Genomic DNA, 16,092 nt, shown 5'->3' with positions numbered 1-16,092 from the left:
GCTAGTACTCAGCATATCAAACATGAAAAAGGTCTATGACATAACTGTGTATGCAAAATAAGCTGCAACAGCCTCCAATAGGAAGTCACCGTCTTCATCCGAAAACAGTTCAGCCATCCAATTTAAAAGCGGAAAAGAACATACGTGCTCTCCCAGCACCGGATCCTCTATCACCATCAGAGGACAGCTCGGTGGGTTTTCAAGAAAGCTCTGTTCCAAGAAAGACTGTGCTGCCGCCAGTAAATTCCAGGGACCAAGTAGTCCATGCATCAATGCCACAGCCATAATCCTTTCGCCAGGACAAACCAACTCGTGAGTAATGATAGGAGTCATCAGCTGATTAAAGTCGACGTCAGGAGAAACCGGTTCGCAGAGACACAAATCAATGGCCCAATCGAAATCACAGGTCAGGCAGTGAAATACAGGCTGGACACAGGTGAAGTAGGAGAATCGAAAAGATAATCCATATGCCGTGCTTAATATTGCCAACGGCATTGTGCCATAATATTCTAGCATGCGATTGCGGAACAGTGTCAGCAGCTGCAGGGTGGGAGGTTGCATAGGAGGGACATCCATATTTAAAAATGTAAAAAAGCACAAGAGCGTCCGCTGGTAATGCAAGTAAAAATGCCAATCCACGAACCAGAGTGGAGAAAATAGAATGAAAGGAAGCAGGGATGACTCCAAAGATTTTCTCAAATGAAGTCACGAGACCACTGGTAACAACTTTAAAAAAGTGCGCCAGGGTCTTTGTGGAGGATGCGTTAAAGATAGTCGGAACCATCTTGCTGAAATAGAAAGGCAAATCTGAATTGAAAAGGGTCTGCACCTCTGTACGGGTGTTCGCTATGTGAAGCACGAAAGTTTCACGGGCCGAACTCAAGGCCACCTCTCTCTGAGACAAAAGAGCTCTTATTCTTGCCATGCCGTTGAAATCTGTCCCAAGGTTGGTATTTGTGGCCAGATTGAAAACTCCCTATGTTCATGTGTGGGAGGAAATAGAACATTTCTGCAGCAAATAACCCGTTCACTTACTGTTACGATAAAAGGAATACTTTTAATTAACTCAGAACAATCTTCATTATTGAGCATCAAATAACTACCATTTTCCAACAACTTGAACGTGGGGATGATAGCAGGAACTGGCGTGCCTTGCAACACGCAAGCCATATTTGGTCGGTGTTTGTTGCATGAACCGTGTAACTGTATGTGCCTACACATTAGTGAATGATCTGGCGTCTCAGTGCATTCCTCTCCATTCAGATAAACTTCTTGATCATCTTTGAAACATCTGTATGTGTATGGAAGCGACCAGACCTCATGAAGAAAAGCACTACCTAAAGGTTCATAACGACCTATTGGTATATATTTCATACAATTTGAAAACTTATATAAAGCAAAAGGCAGCGTTATTAAACCGTGGATAAGGCACGTTGCCAAAAAACCCGCAATCCTCTGCTGATGATGTCACTGAGCATGTCATGAATGATGTAATATGTGACATCATCAGCAGTGGATTACGGGTAATAGTATCTCTAGTTTACTCCCCTATAGCTGTCTTTCTTTTAACATAAGTGTCTGTTTCCTTCCCTTATACTTACTGTTTTTGGTTCGCTTCTGGTTCGCGTACCGGCGAGCGAACTGGGAAGCGAACTAAGAGAAATAGAGGTTGGCACAGTTCCAAATATTGTACCAATTTTTTAATAACGGGGAGGTAGTTCTGAAAAGAACTTTTTTTTTATTGTTTTTGTTGTTTTATATTTTTTTTATTTTTTTTCTGAAAATTTTTTTACTTTTTTTGAATTTTTCTGAACAGTTTTATATTTTTGGGGGTTTTTCTTGGAGGGGGCAATGAAAACGATTCATTGTAAAGGGCTCAACAGGAGCAACAAAACAAAAAAAGAAGTATTTATTATTTTGGGCGTTTCGTACAAACTTGCATATGATAGTCAATAGCTCTGTTGATCAGAGTGATGCTTTTTTCTCCGTAGGAAATGAATCCATCGCAAAATACGCAGATGTGTTTTACTTCACCAAATTTCATTTGTATATTTGGCACCATCTCCCTGCCCTCTGGTCCCGTTACTTCCGGTACAACAGATCTTCTGGCCATAATAGGGAGATTAACCAAGGTCGTTCCGAAACTGTGCAGCACTGTAGTTGTTAGGATGCCACCTAGTCATATGGCGATGCATTGTGTAGTTTCCGAAACTGTATTTTTTCTCGGTTCCTCTGGACAGTCTATCTTGACATATAAGGCAAGTTACGTATCTTGCATTTACTTTTTTCTGACCTTTGGGAATTTTAAAAAATTGCCAAATGAAGTTTTCTTTCCGGTGAGACGTCCTGGGCTGCTCAGGCAAAAACTGCCTCTCTTCGTGCTCGTCGTCCTGTTCCTCTTCTTCTTCTTCTTGTTGAATTATAACTTGAGCAGGTGGTCCACTCTTCCTTGGATGTGGTGGAGGTGGTGGGGAAGCACCAGCTGAAGCTACTAAAGAAGCCATTGCTCAGTGATCACAAAGGGTCTTTCTCTCACAATGATGAAAGTCAGAGTGAGGAAAGAAGGAGGGATTTTCATCATTTGGGAAAAACAAGAGTTCTCAACCAATCAAAAGTGTTCATTTTAGATTATATGACCTAGTCTTACATCATTAGGAAACCAAAAGTGAAATGAACCAATGAAAAGTGTTATTACCAAGTCACATGACTTGCTGTGTTTACGTTAAGCGCTTTGCAGGGCCTCCCGGTTTGCTTCCAGAAACCTGCGCTTTGCGACTCGCTTCGCGTACCAGTTCGCTAACGTAGCACGTCATATGACGTATCACGCGACAACGTGAAACGTCATGCGGACGGGAGGCGTCACGATGTTGTTTTCTAAAGCGGCACTTGCGGTAAAGAAACGTTTACCGGCTCGCGGTCTATTTCGCGGCATCAAGGTCAGCTAACGGGAAGCTTCCCGATTCGCGAAGCGGGAACGAAGAAAAAAAATATTTAAAAAAAAAATTATTCATAAACATATAAAATATATTTTTGGATTTAAAGAAGAATACATTTTACAGCTACAGATATTAGCTGTTAAAAAACCAATAAAATTCACAGAAAAAAACATAGGTTATAGACCATATATAGTTAGGAATTAGCATTTACAAAACCTTGAAAATTCACTGAAAAAACCATAGGTTATAGACCATATATAGTTAGGAATTAGCATTTAGAAAACCTTATTTTACTCACACAAAACCATTAAAATTCCATATATAGTTAGTTGCACTAACTATATATTGCGCACCCGCAATCCACTGCTGATGATGTCACATATTACATCATTCATGACATGGTCAGTGACATCACTGATGACATCACTGATGACATCTCAAATGACATCACTGATGACATCTCATTTGACATCAATGACCACATCACTGATGATATCATTCATGTGACAATACAATGCATCTCCTCACATTTTAATATAACCTCTGTTTCACCCAGTGTTAAAAAGAGAGTATAATTTTTGAAACCATTGACACACCAATACTAGTTACTACATACGCACTCACTGATTGCTACGTCTACACACACCTTCACTCATTCACCCATACAATCATTCATACATACAATCACTCATCTTTACAACACTATCATATGCACTCATACACCTATACAGACACTCACAGTCTGCCACTCATCCATGGAGTTACTCACACACCTAGTCAGTCCTGTAAAGAATCAATGACACTTCCATTTTCTTGTCTATACAGTTAAACATAGAGCACCTTACATTTTCAAACATATACTAACACATACTTACCTTCTTATACAATCATTGATACAAGTACAGATTGATCTGCACAGAGTCACACACCTCCCAGCTAGCCACACACACACTCAGTCTCCCATACAAATACTTGGGCAATCAATCAATAACCCATATAGTTACTCATATAGCTACTGATCAACACATGGAGCAGTTTACAGAACAACAGACATAATGATGCACAAATTAAGACAGTTTAGTCACTAACCCATGCAGTCAGTGAGACACATTTAATCACTCACTCATACAGTCAGTCATGCACCTACTAAATCCTTCGTCCAGACACTTACACATCCACTCATTCTTCAATATGTAAGACATATTTAAACTTTATAGAAACAAAAAATCACTGGATGTTGTTATCAGTGATGTCATCAGTGATGTCATTTGAGATGTCATCAGTGATGTCATCAGTGATGTCACTGACCATGTCATGAATGATGTAATATGTGACATCATCAGCAGTGGATTGCGGGTGCGCAATATATAGTTAGTGCAACTAACTATATATGGAATTTCAATGGTTTTGTGTGAGTAAAATAAGGTTTTCTAAATGCTAATTCCTAACTATATATGGTCTATAACCTATGGTTTTTTCAGTGAATTTTCAAGGTTTTGTAAATGCTAATTCCTAACTATATATGGTCTATAACCTATGGTTTTTTCTGTGAATATATAAATATATATGCGTGTGTGTGTGTGTGACCATACACACACATAGATATATATATTTTGTTTTACCTCAAAAATGCATGATATAACTCGTCATAAAGGTCAACAAATAGTATTAACTGGATGATTCGTAAAGGCAAGCAGTTTAATGTCTGATATTTGCCTGCAAAATAACTTGTGCAGCCATTAATAGTCTTGAAAGACTTCCCTTGAAATCCTAATGAGCCAAGACATTTCAGAACTAAATACACATTTTCTAAAATGAGACTGTGGTTCCTTTCCACGCACCAGCCCAACTCCATTTTTGCCAAGCTTTCTTGTACTTCATGATTATACCTGGGACCTCGGAAGATTAGTTTGAGGCTAGGCAGCGGAAGGTAAAAGCCTGTCAGTTATCGGAATACAAGAAGATTTTGAAGCCATCAAAAGTAGGTTAGTGTTTAGTATCAGATTGTGATTTGCTGAGAGATGTCATAGGACTTGAGGGTGAAATAGAATCAATACAGGAATATGTAGCGCATTTTTGAGGAGAGATCAGAACCAGGCCTGGGGCATCCAGAGTGGAGAAATTAGAACCACCAAGGTCTTCTGTTTAACAATATAAGCCAGTCACATGGAAATCATCATAAAAGGAGGAAATGTATAAACTGGAACAATTTTGCAAGAACATGCCTATGGCAAGAGAAAAATATAAAATTGAGGGCAATTGTGAGTTCAAGCGTGAGAAAAATAAATAGATCAACTGTGCTTTGACAAATTAGAACAGAGAGGAAAGAATCCTTATGCTCTATTTTCACCATCCATCGTGGTGGAAAAAAATATCTCTGAGATGAACAATGACCACCATCTTATAGTGACTACTCATTTTATTTCCTTCCCATTTTTTATCACATATGGTCACAAAAAACCTTATAATCACATGCACTCTTGAAAGAAGGTTTTCCTATATTGAATAGGAGCTCTAATTTTTCTACACCGTTATGAATTGATCTTAGAGAAAAACCTTGAATCAAAGGAGGGAAAAACTATTTTAAAAACCCTAATGTTTGAAGACCCCATGGATTCTCTGAAATTACTTGCTTCATTTGAGAAAACACATATTTTGTGACCAATTAAGTGATTGAAAGAAAATGGGATGCTGGTCTTAAGAAAAAAGTTTTGTCCTATGTTGTAGGGGAAAGATCATCCTGATCTTCTTGGGGAAGAAGGAATCATTATTATTGCTGAAACCGGTCACCACTACGTTAATGCTATAACCTGTGACTAAAATGGGAATAGTTGTCACAAAAAAATTACTAGTTCTACTGGCTTTGTCAAACACCTGTTTCTCAAACACCCTCTTCAAAAAGCACAGTACTTTGTGGTGAAGAAAAGTTTTGACCTATATCCCCATTTTCTTTGTAGAAAGGTTGATTAAAAAGGTTAACTCTGAGCTGCTGGACCATCCTCTGAGCTTGCAAGTTTGCCCAATTTGTAATAAATTGAAAGCAACACAATTGTGTCTGTCCAGCAAAATAGTCACATTATCATCAAAACAGAAGGGGGCTTATTTACAGGGCCCCTACACCACTGGAGCGATGCTCTTGTGGCGATGTATCCAGCTCCACATTTAAAAGAAAGCGCTAAGCCAATTTTCATGGCTTAACACGGCCTTGCAAATATCGTTCCCTTTGAACAATTTTCTCTGCTAAAGGGGCATGCAATTAATATTACTATGGGCATTCCCAGCAATACCCATGTTTTTTTACACTGCCCAGATTTACAAAGAATCGTTATTCTGAGGCATTGCCAAACTCTTGCACCTCCCCAGGGGAAGCGTAAGGGTGGGGCAATAAGGAGCACACAAAGAAGGACCACATGCCATTCACAACTGTATTTGTACAGGAAGGTGTCCTTTCCTGAACAAAAACAATCTCCCCTACAACAAGGCATCATTGCAACATTGTGTAAGAGTGCCTGCATTGGTGCATAACAGCTTATTGTGCACCAGCGCAGGGCAAAGGGACAGGAATGCACCAGATCTAATAGATGCATGGTAGAGCAGTAAGATTCCTTGCGGTGCTGCCCTGCACCAAAACCTTGTAAATGAGGCCCAAAGGTTATTGAGCTCAGTTAGAAAAGACAATTCACTTAATCTCTAGACTCATCCATACCAGAGAAGCTGCCGCGGGACTCTCCCACTTTTGGTTAAAAAGTAACTATTTTAGAATTTAATACAAGGACAGCTGTGAAATTGAGGAGCTGAATAAGAGAAGAATCAAAAATAGGATTACCATTGGCATGAAGGACAACCTACACTAGTTGTGGGATACTCGTCATTGGGATGGGGAAAAGACATATTTTGCATTTTTGACGGATCAGGATCAAAGCAGAGAGTATTGGAATCATTCCATTATCATTGTCTGTATCAGTGTACTATGATTATCATAATCATTCTTTGTGCGCATTCTTCAGTGCAAAATTAGGTTATGTCTTTGTCTTGCATTCTAACTGTAGACATAAGGTCAAAGGACCATGAATCACAATACAGAAAGTGCTTGAATTTTCCCTGTTACTGTGTGAATCAATTACATCATAATTATCATTATCATAATTTTATGCATACTATAATACAACTTTAAGTCATTTCTTTACCGTGCTTCCTCTAGACGTGAGGGTCCAATGATTGACTGAGATGCTTTGCTGTGCTGACAGAGGGAACTGGACTGCAGAGTCCACAAGGGCACAATGCAGAAGGGGGAGGAGCAGATTGAGGAGTGCCCTTGAGCACTTTATAGCATGTTCTCTATCCCCACGGAATGGGACACGACCTGGGCGTGCCCGGGCAAGGACCTGGATAAGATCAGGCCCTTCAGTGCCCAGAGGAGGTTGGGCTGGGCCACCCCTCTTGGCCTGAGGATTAAGTTGTACCAAGACCTGCGGACAGTAATAACTGTTCCTGCTCCTTCCGTCTAAGAAGGTACTGATATCTATTTTTTGCCTACCACCATTTAATCTGCCCTATGTAATGCACCTCTGTTTGATGCCCTTTTCAAGGCTCATTTACCAGGCTGCTACTAGGTATCTATTTGCTGTCTAGTGTACACAGTGTGACCATGGGGAAATGGAAGCTACAGGAAGTGAGGAGAAAGCTGAAGCACCAGCAGTTACCACAGGCTCCAGATTTGACTCATTACTGATTAGAGGAGTTGGGGTTATAGCTAAAGAAATTGATCTGGCTGAAAAGTGTGTATCTATTTAGCAGGGTCAATTTTCTTTAACCATTTCACCACCCACTACACCTTTATTAAACTCTGAAGTTATGACTAGCCGTAACGACATTGCCCAAGTGACTGCCTAAGATCCCAGTAGAGCTAGGTCCGGACTGGTAAGTCCGGGCACCGGGCAATCCCCCGGTAGGCTGGAGGGGGTGGGGGCCGGTTTTGTGACAGGGGGTCGGTTCTGTTGCTGGGGCCGATTTGGCCGTGTTGAACCGACCCCTGCGTGAGTCAGAGACAATCATTACATTAAGAACAGCCAGGCATTAAATTCTCTTACCTCCTTTCATTTATTTGCTCCCCTGTGAAATGGATCCAAAAAAGAAAAACACTTTTGATGGAAATGTCTCTTTTTCTGACACTTTTCAATTTCTAAGTGTGCAGCCTTGGGGTGGATTGAAATAAAACATTCAGAATATGAAAAATAACTAACTAACTAACAAACTAAAGCAAGACAGGGTGGTTGCAAGGTGGCCAAATTGATTTATTCACACCTAAACCCATTAGCGCCACTTTACAGTGTATGTCAGTGAAGCGCTACTTTTGTTTTCTCCTCTCTGAACATTTCTTACCCTGGGTGGGAAAGTGCACTATTTCTGGAGGTGCTGAAATACCTGCTTGATGGGTGAATTGGAAAACAAAATATGTACAGCAAAACGTGGTCTTTTTAAACCATACTGCTTATGTTTTGTAACGATATAAGTAATGGGCATTGAAACGGGTCACTTCTACGCCCTTTATTTTTCTACATTGTTACTCAGCCCCTGAAATAGTCCGCTGTATGTATTGACTTCATACTAGTGTCAGCAACCTCATACACCGTCAGAATCATTACCCAAACTAATTCCATAAACCAGACATAATTGAATATTTAGAAATTGTAATAATAATCACGGAGTGAAAGCAAGTAAAAATAAATATTTTGAGGCATATGATCTTTTTCAAAGAGTAAACACGGAAGAAAGACTTCCGTTAATGCACCATCCGTCGTTCCACTAACGGCGGCCATCTTAGGTCAGCGTGCTAGTCTTGTCATCACACATCAAACGTGACGACAGCGCAACGCAGAGTTTATATGATTGCCGAACACAAGACCCTATTATTCTTTAGAGCGGCAGAACGGGTAGGAGTAAGGCATTGAACTTATGCGGAAATTGTGAGTAATAGACTTTGACCACGAGTCTTTAAACACTTGGTCCACGAGACATAAGCTAATGATTAAAAACAAACTATTTCGGTTTGTGTATTTTACGCTAAGGGCGCGGCTTTCTCTTGCAGATTACCGTGGGGAACACCTACCGTCTGTCAGCTCATGGGGCATATAACGTGTGCCAAAGTAGTATGTATCAAAAACTTTTGTGTGTCCTATGGTGATTTTAAATGACTGTTCTGAATAACACCTTTCGAATTGAACATTCCTCTCGAAAGAATCGGGGCCCTCGTATTTTAACCCTGTGTGATGCTGATGTGTGCATTGAGTTATGATTGTGTGTGTGTTGACACAAGCCAGCCCTAATTGTATGGGGCTACACGATGTTCGGTCAGCAAGTGCAAACGAACAACCAGGGGATGGTAAAATGTACCTTTTCTCTGTTCATAAAGTCTTAAGTATATTCTTTATCAGACGGGCTAATATGGACATATAGTGAGACCAGTGGCACTGTCAATAATTTGTGCTGAATGACAGATTATATATGCAATTGTATAAATCTGGTGTTTTTCTCTCTCCCTTTTTCCCATTTCCTTTACAGAGACCGCAATAAGGTCCACTTTTTTGATAAATTTTATCTCGCTTCCCTAGGGCCAGCTCATGCCCGGAAGCTAAAACTACCAGCTGATTTTCGCTGCTAGTTTTTAGGACTGTAGGCATATTACATTTAGAAACCGAGCATTTTCTAGTAGGGGCCATTAGAAGGTCCTGATGAGTAAGCAGTAGGGGACTGCTTACGAAACATGTAGACCAGGTAGCTAGCTAATCGCTCTACCTCAAAACCCCCTTCTTAACGTTCCCAGCTAGGGAAGTGAATAAATCGTTTTTTTCCACCAGCCACGGATTTTTTAGTCTTTTTAACACCCACACATAAATAGGTCCCTACACTTCACTGACATCACTCACCTTGCACTGTCACATAGCCTCTGTCACATTCAAAGTGCTCCCGCGTAGTTCATCAGGTCGTAGCACGCCCCGCCCCGTAGAGGGACGGGAAGACCCCCATGATGAAGCATGACACTAAAGGATTTTTTTAGTGTGTGAGGGGTATTTTAACAAGCACATTGTGCTCTCATCTTTACCATCCTAAGAGAGAGTTTATTATTCTCACCACCCACATGTAAAAATAAAAATTAAAAATTAAAACCACCACACATTGATAGAATCTCATTGTTTATACATATCGAATTGGAGGGTGATTCTGTCAACACCTCTATACTTCCTCTATTGTTTTGGGATTATATATCCTAACCATTATCCCGTCTCAAGGGGCCCCCACAACTAAACGGGATCCCTGTGGAATTTTATAAGGAAATTCTTGCCCTATAGCCCCCGATTATTACCAACATTCTGAATGCTGCAGTAACATACCAGTCGTATGGTAGCAGACAGCTGTTATTGCCCCTGTATTCAAGAAAGACAACTGGCAGGATCCTTGCTGCAATTGACTAATATTATTATTGGACTTTGTGGTAAAATTGTTTGGATGAATCATACTATGTAGACAGAGGCCTGAATACAGCAGTCTGATGCCATTAATAAAGTAAAGTATGGATTCAGAGAAGGGCTAGGGACGCAGACTCTCAGCTTATTGATTGGCAAGCAGAGATTGCCACAAAGGTATCTATTCATCTTGTATTCATGGACCTAAGTAGTGTGTTTGATTGCCTGAATCGCTCAAAACTATGGCACATCCTTCTTAAGATTGGCTTGCCAGTGTTCTTGGTTTATTTTTCTATGCACATTTTATTGTGGGGTCTCATCAATGGTCAGGTAAGAACAGAGGGGGAATGTACAGAGTCTTTTAGGTTGCCCAGAAGCGTATGTCAGGGTTGTGTCCGGACACCAATCTTGTTATATATCCTGGACTCATTCCTTTTGAGAATAGGAAAAGATCGACCTGAGGTAAACTTAATGACATTCCCAGCTCTACCATATAAAGATGATGCAGTTTTGCTACCCTGCATGCCTAGTACTTTACAGGCCTTATCGTGAGCTTTGTGCTCTTTATGGATATGTTGGACCTTGAAGTTAACATAACTAAAACCCACTACATGGTGTGTGGGTGTAAAAACGTAAAAGGCAGACCCATTTCCATACAGTGCAACAATAGCTCAATGGTCTCTGAATTCTCCTACCGCTGGTAGAGCTTCTATTCCCATAACAGTTCTCTGTCCATGAATGAATTATGTCAAGAAAACTGCAGAAGCCTTGGGCGAACTGTATATCTTTACCTCACCACAGTCCATCAGCAGAGGAGGGGACACTAGGGTGAAGTAAATCTACTTGAGGCTTGCAGCCGCCAAACATAAAAAAACAGGGAGTTGGGCATGACAATCATGAGAGGATCTGGTCAGAATTCAAACCAGCATGGGTATGGAACCATACCTAGCCCTGGCAAATAAGGTGTGGAAAGGGGGTCTTTTGACAAAGTTTTAATTAGGTACCACAACAGAAGCTACTTCTGCTTTCCCCTGGGCAATTATGACTGAGTCCATTCTACTCTCTCCATTTGAAAAACCTCCCCAAACGCTGGTTCATATTTTCTTTTTCTGTACATTTTATCAGCCTTTTAGACATAAATATCTGGTACCTGTTCTTTAATGTATTGTTTTTTATCAATACAAACAAGCTTTTTATTACCTTCGCATCCTATCTTATCCAGTTGAATGTTATTGTGTGGGAGGAGTTCTGAAAAATGATGTTCATTGATGAAAGTCCATTGGATATTAGTCTTTATCCATGTGGAAGGGTATTTTCTTTGCCTTGTCTCAAGTTACTGTAATTCTAATTTAAATGGAGGGCCGCTGTAGCAACCATAGGGAGGAGGCTTTTGGGGGGGTCGCTTCTCACCCAGAAAAGCACTTTATCTTTTTATTTTGTATTTTGTATGTTATATGAGCTTTATTGTGATTGGTGCATTCATTGGAATAGGGACACTTTGACAAACCTGCCTTGCTGTTTGGTTCGCCCGTGGATTCTTGCATCTCCACCAACGCCTCGCGGAACCCGCTGCGCGGGTCCCGCTTCGCAGAGGGGCGCTCTCCTTCGTGGGCTGTTAGCTGCTGCTGGGGTAAGACAGGGGCTGAGGGCTGCGAGCAAGAGGGCTGGGACTACATTTCCCAGGAGTCCCAGTAACCCCGCCCGTTCCACCTGGGCTGCTCTCCCTCCCCGCCCCCAACGACCTGGTGATTTAATACCGGCTTGGACTGCACTTCGTGGGACACTTTGACAAACCTGCCTTGCTGTTTGGTTCGCCCGTGGATTCTTGCATCTCCACCAACGCCTCGCGGAACCCGCTGTGCGGGTCCCGCTTCACAGAGGGGCGCTCTCCTTCGTGGGCTGTTAGCTGCTGCTGGGGTAAGACAGGGGCTGAGGGCTGCGAGCAAGAGGGCTGGGACTACATTTCCCAGGAGTCCCAGTAACCCCGCCCGTTCCACCTGGGCTGCTCTCCCTCCCCGCCCCCAACGACCGGGTGATTTAATACCGGCTTGGACTGCACTTCGTGGGACACTTTGACAAACCTGCCTTGCTGTTTGGTTCGCCCGTGGATTCTTGCATCTCCACCAACGCCTCGCGGAACCCGCTGCGCGGGTCCCGCTTCGCAGAGGGGCGCTCTCCTTCGTGGGCTGTTAGCTGCTGCTGGGGTAAGACAGGGGCTGAGGGCTGCGAGCAAGAGGGCTGGGACTACATTTCCCAGGAGTCCCAGTAACCCCGCCCGTTCCACCTGGGCTGCTCTCCCTCCCCGCCCCCAACGACCGGGTGATCATCGTAATAGCTATATTTTAACATGTGAATACCGCTGCGCGGGAGCGCGCGGGAGTTCGCCGGGAGAAGCCCGGGACAAGGGCGGGACCGTCTGTGGCCGTCCGGGGCCGAAGGAGGCCGGGCTGGGCCGCCCCCCTTGGTTCACGCACTTGACCCAAGGTACCTGTTTGCTACAATCTGCGGCGAAATATATCGTTGCACTTGAATGATGCCGTCTCCGGCCAAGGAGAGCACACCGTTGAAGCCGGGAGGAGCTAAAAGCAGGACCTTAGAGAATTATTTCTCACGGGCCGGGGGGGAGGGGGACAAAGAGTGTAACCTGTCTCGGCTAAGAGCAGAAAGGAGACGCTCAATAGACAATCTGAAAAATACCCCTCTCGGAGAACAATATACTACGCCCAGGGAGGAGTTGTCTTTTATAGATGATGTCCCACTTCTGTTGAGGGATCACATGAATACTACACCAGCAGAAGCTATGATCATAGCCCCAGTTACTAGTCCTAGTCCCACCAGAGTGACCATAGACCTAGTCTCCCAACCATTGCGGGACCCCAAGGCCAACACAAACCCACCTATATCAGTAAGCGTGCAAAGATCTCATGGGCCCCCCCCTAACAAACGTAGAAGGAAGTCGAAGGGCGTACAGGGAAGGAACAAATCTAAAAATTCCCGTCTGGACTTTGGGAAGTCTGCTGTCAAACCGCCTGTAGTAGTGGCACAGGCTGATTCTCACTCTAAACCTGTTGACCAGGATAACCCAGCGCCCGCCCCGATAATAAAGGTGGGAACTAATATTGCTAACCTCCCCCTATCTGTTGTTCCCCTGGGGAATCTGGAATTTTTGTTAAGGTCTCTATTATTACCAATCAGCGAGAGTTTAAAAAAGATCGAGACTAGACTAACCGCACTGGAGACCGCAGTAGGTAGTTTGAAAATCCCGGCTGAGCACCAGGAAAGGAATGTAGCACCCAGCTCTATTAACGTAGCCACCGAACAGCCTGTACATAGAGCCTTAAATACACTCCCGTTACATGCAGTAAATACGGTGGGTTCACAACAGCCCGCAAAAAATAACTCCGTACCAACCAGGCCTTCTAACTTTAACATCCCTATTCCCCCGTCTGGCCCGGTCAATTTGGTACAGCAGGCAGACAGTACCACACTGATCCCCCTAATGAAGCTTCCCCCAAGACCACGTAGGCCCAATCTACCCCCCGAGACCAATGATTTTACTGTTGTCTTGGCAGGAGTTCCCCCACTTGAAGCAGGGGAAACTGAGGACTTCTGTGCCTTGAAAAGTAGGGTCATTAAGTGGCTAAACATAAATAGACCTCTCCCACTACACCTTAATAATGAAATCATAATGGTAAGAAGGGTGCCATGGGTGGGGAGAACCCAGAAATCTATTGTTGGGGATTGCATACTGACAAGTTTTAGGGATACAGATACAGTGACCCATATTTGCCAAGGGGAAAACAGATCTAGGGAATCCACAATTCATACCCTTCGGGTGTCTTTCTTTTTTCCTATTAGCCCAGCCCCACTGCAGTTGCAACAAAAGCAAAACAACTGGGAGAGGGTTGGCAGGAGGGGGAGACACCAGGACTCTAATCATAGATCATCACTTGGCCGTCAGGAACCTCCTTTTCACACCTATAATCGGTTCAATGGTCTGAATGATTTAGAGGGGGTTGATTGACAGATGGATAATGCCCCTCAGGGTCATATGGAAGAGAGTGCCCAGGTAGAGGTGGTGGGTGAACGGAGCCCTAACGTTCAACTAATTGTAATGTCTGACGTAGGAAATCCAGGGTATGATGAACCGAATGTTACATTAATAGAATGTTCAGGAGGGGGGTACGGGCTGGCCACGCAAGGTCCGACACAGGAGACTCTATTACACCAACAGGAGGGTTTAAAAGTGCGAGGGGAAGGTATGAGACTGATTTCCTGGAATGTTGCGGGGATAGCGGGCAAATTCTCCAACAAGGATTGGGTCGATTACATTAGAAACTTTCATGTTATATGTCTCCAGGAGACATGGGCGTTGGCAAGTGATCACCACCTACAGGGTTATAAGTGTTTTTTTGTTTCCGCCCGAAAATCTAGATCGGGGAGAGCAATGGGTGGGTTGTCCATCTACGTAGATTTAGACCTCCCAGGCACCTGGTCTTCTCCAGATTGGAGTCTACATGGGATCCAGGTAGCTCGGTTTTTTGGGAAGGGGCTAAGATTCTCTGTCTTTAACATCTATAACTCAGAGTCAGTAAATAATTGTATCCCCCTACTTGCGGATTTAGACCAGAGGCTGGAATCAGAAACAATATCCCAAAACAAGGGGCAGCCCTGCGGGTTATTATTAACGGGATATTTTAATTGTCATCTCTGCCCAGCACTGGTCAAGGCAAACTCAGACTGGTCACAATGCCCATTGAAAAAGGGGCCGCACTTCTCTCACACACCAACTGGATCGGCTCTGGACCTCCTACTGCTTAAGTATGACTTAGAACATACTATTAATATGATTAACCCTCAGTCAGATGGCACACTCCCCCCAACTTTTAAGGGTAGGGGCTGCGCGTCCATTATAGATTATATTTTGGTCTCGAGATCCCTGATAAATAAAACAAGCAGGGTAGGGATAGAATGGAGCAGTTTTAGCGATCACAACCCGCTTGTATTGGTGCTCTCGTATAGGGTGGGGGCCGGCACGAACCCCCGTGGTACAATTGAGGAGAAGGCAACGGACCAAGGCAGGCGGCTGAAATGGTCCAAAATAGATGGGGCAAAGTTCTTTAAAACCCTGGGTGACAAGGGTTTACATGCCATTAACGATTGCCTAGATTTAGAAGTTCAGGGAGCAACGTTACTGGATGCATTTGAGCAGATTGCCAATTTGATTGATGGCCTACTTAAGTCCGGTGCACCCTCACGTATCCTGGTCAACCCACGGTGGTTTGACAAAGACTGCTCCAAGGCACTAAGGGAGCTGAAATGCTGCCTGAAGCAAAAACCGAGGGACTCCCAAAAAGTTAGGGCGTGCAGAGTGAATTATAATAATGAAATTAAAAGGAGGAAACTTGCACTGCAGGCTGAAGCGTGGGCAGATTTAAGAGAAGCAGGGGAAAGAAAGGATCTCGCTGGTTTCTGGAGAATTATTAATAACCCGACCTTCCAAGAGAAGGATTCCCCAGATATTGGGGCTAACATCCTCCCTGAACAGTGGACAACATATTTTAGAGGCTTATATAATTATGAGTCTGGTACCTCTGCAGAACCATCGGTATCTATAAGTCAGATTTCCCCGGTGGTATTTTCCCTCAAAGAGATCATAGTAGGGATGGAGGGTTTGACTAAGAATAAAGCTC

The sequence above is a fragment of the Lissotriton helveticus genome, chromosome 2_2, assembly GCF_964261635.1.
Source record: "Lissotriton helveticus chromosome 2_2, aLisHel1.1, whole genome shotgun sequence".
Classification (NCBI taxonomy): domain Eukaryota; kingdom Metazoa; phylum Chordata; class Amphibia; order Caudata; family Salamandridae; genus Lissotriton; species Lissotriton helveticus.
Note: the sequence above shows the minus strand (reverse complement) of the source record.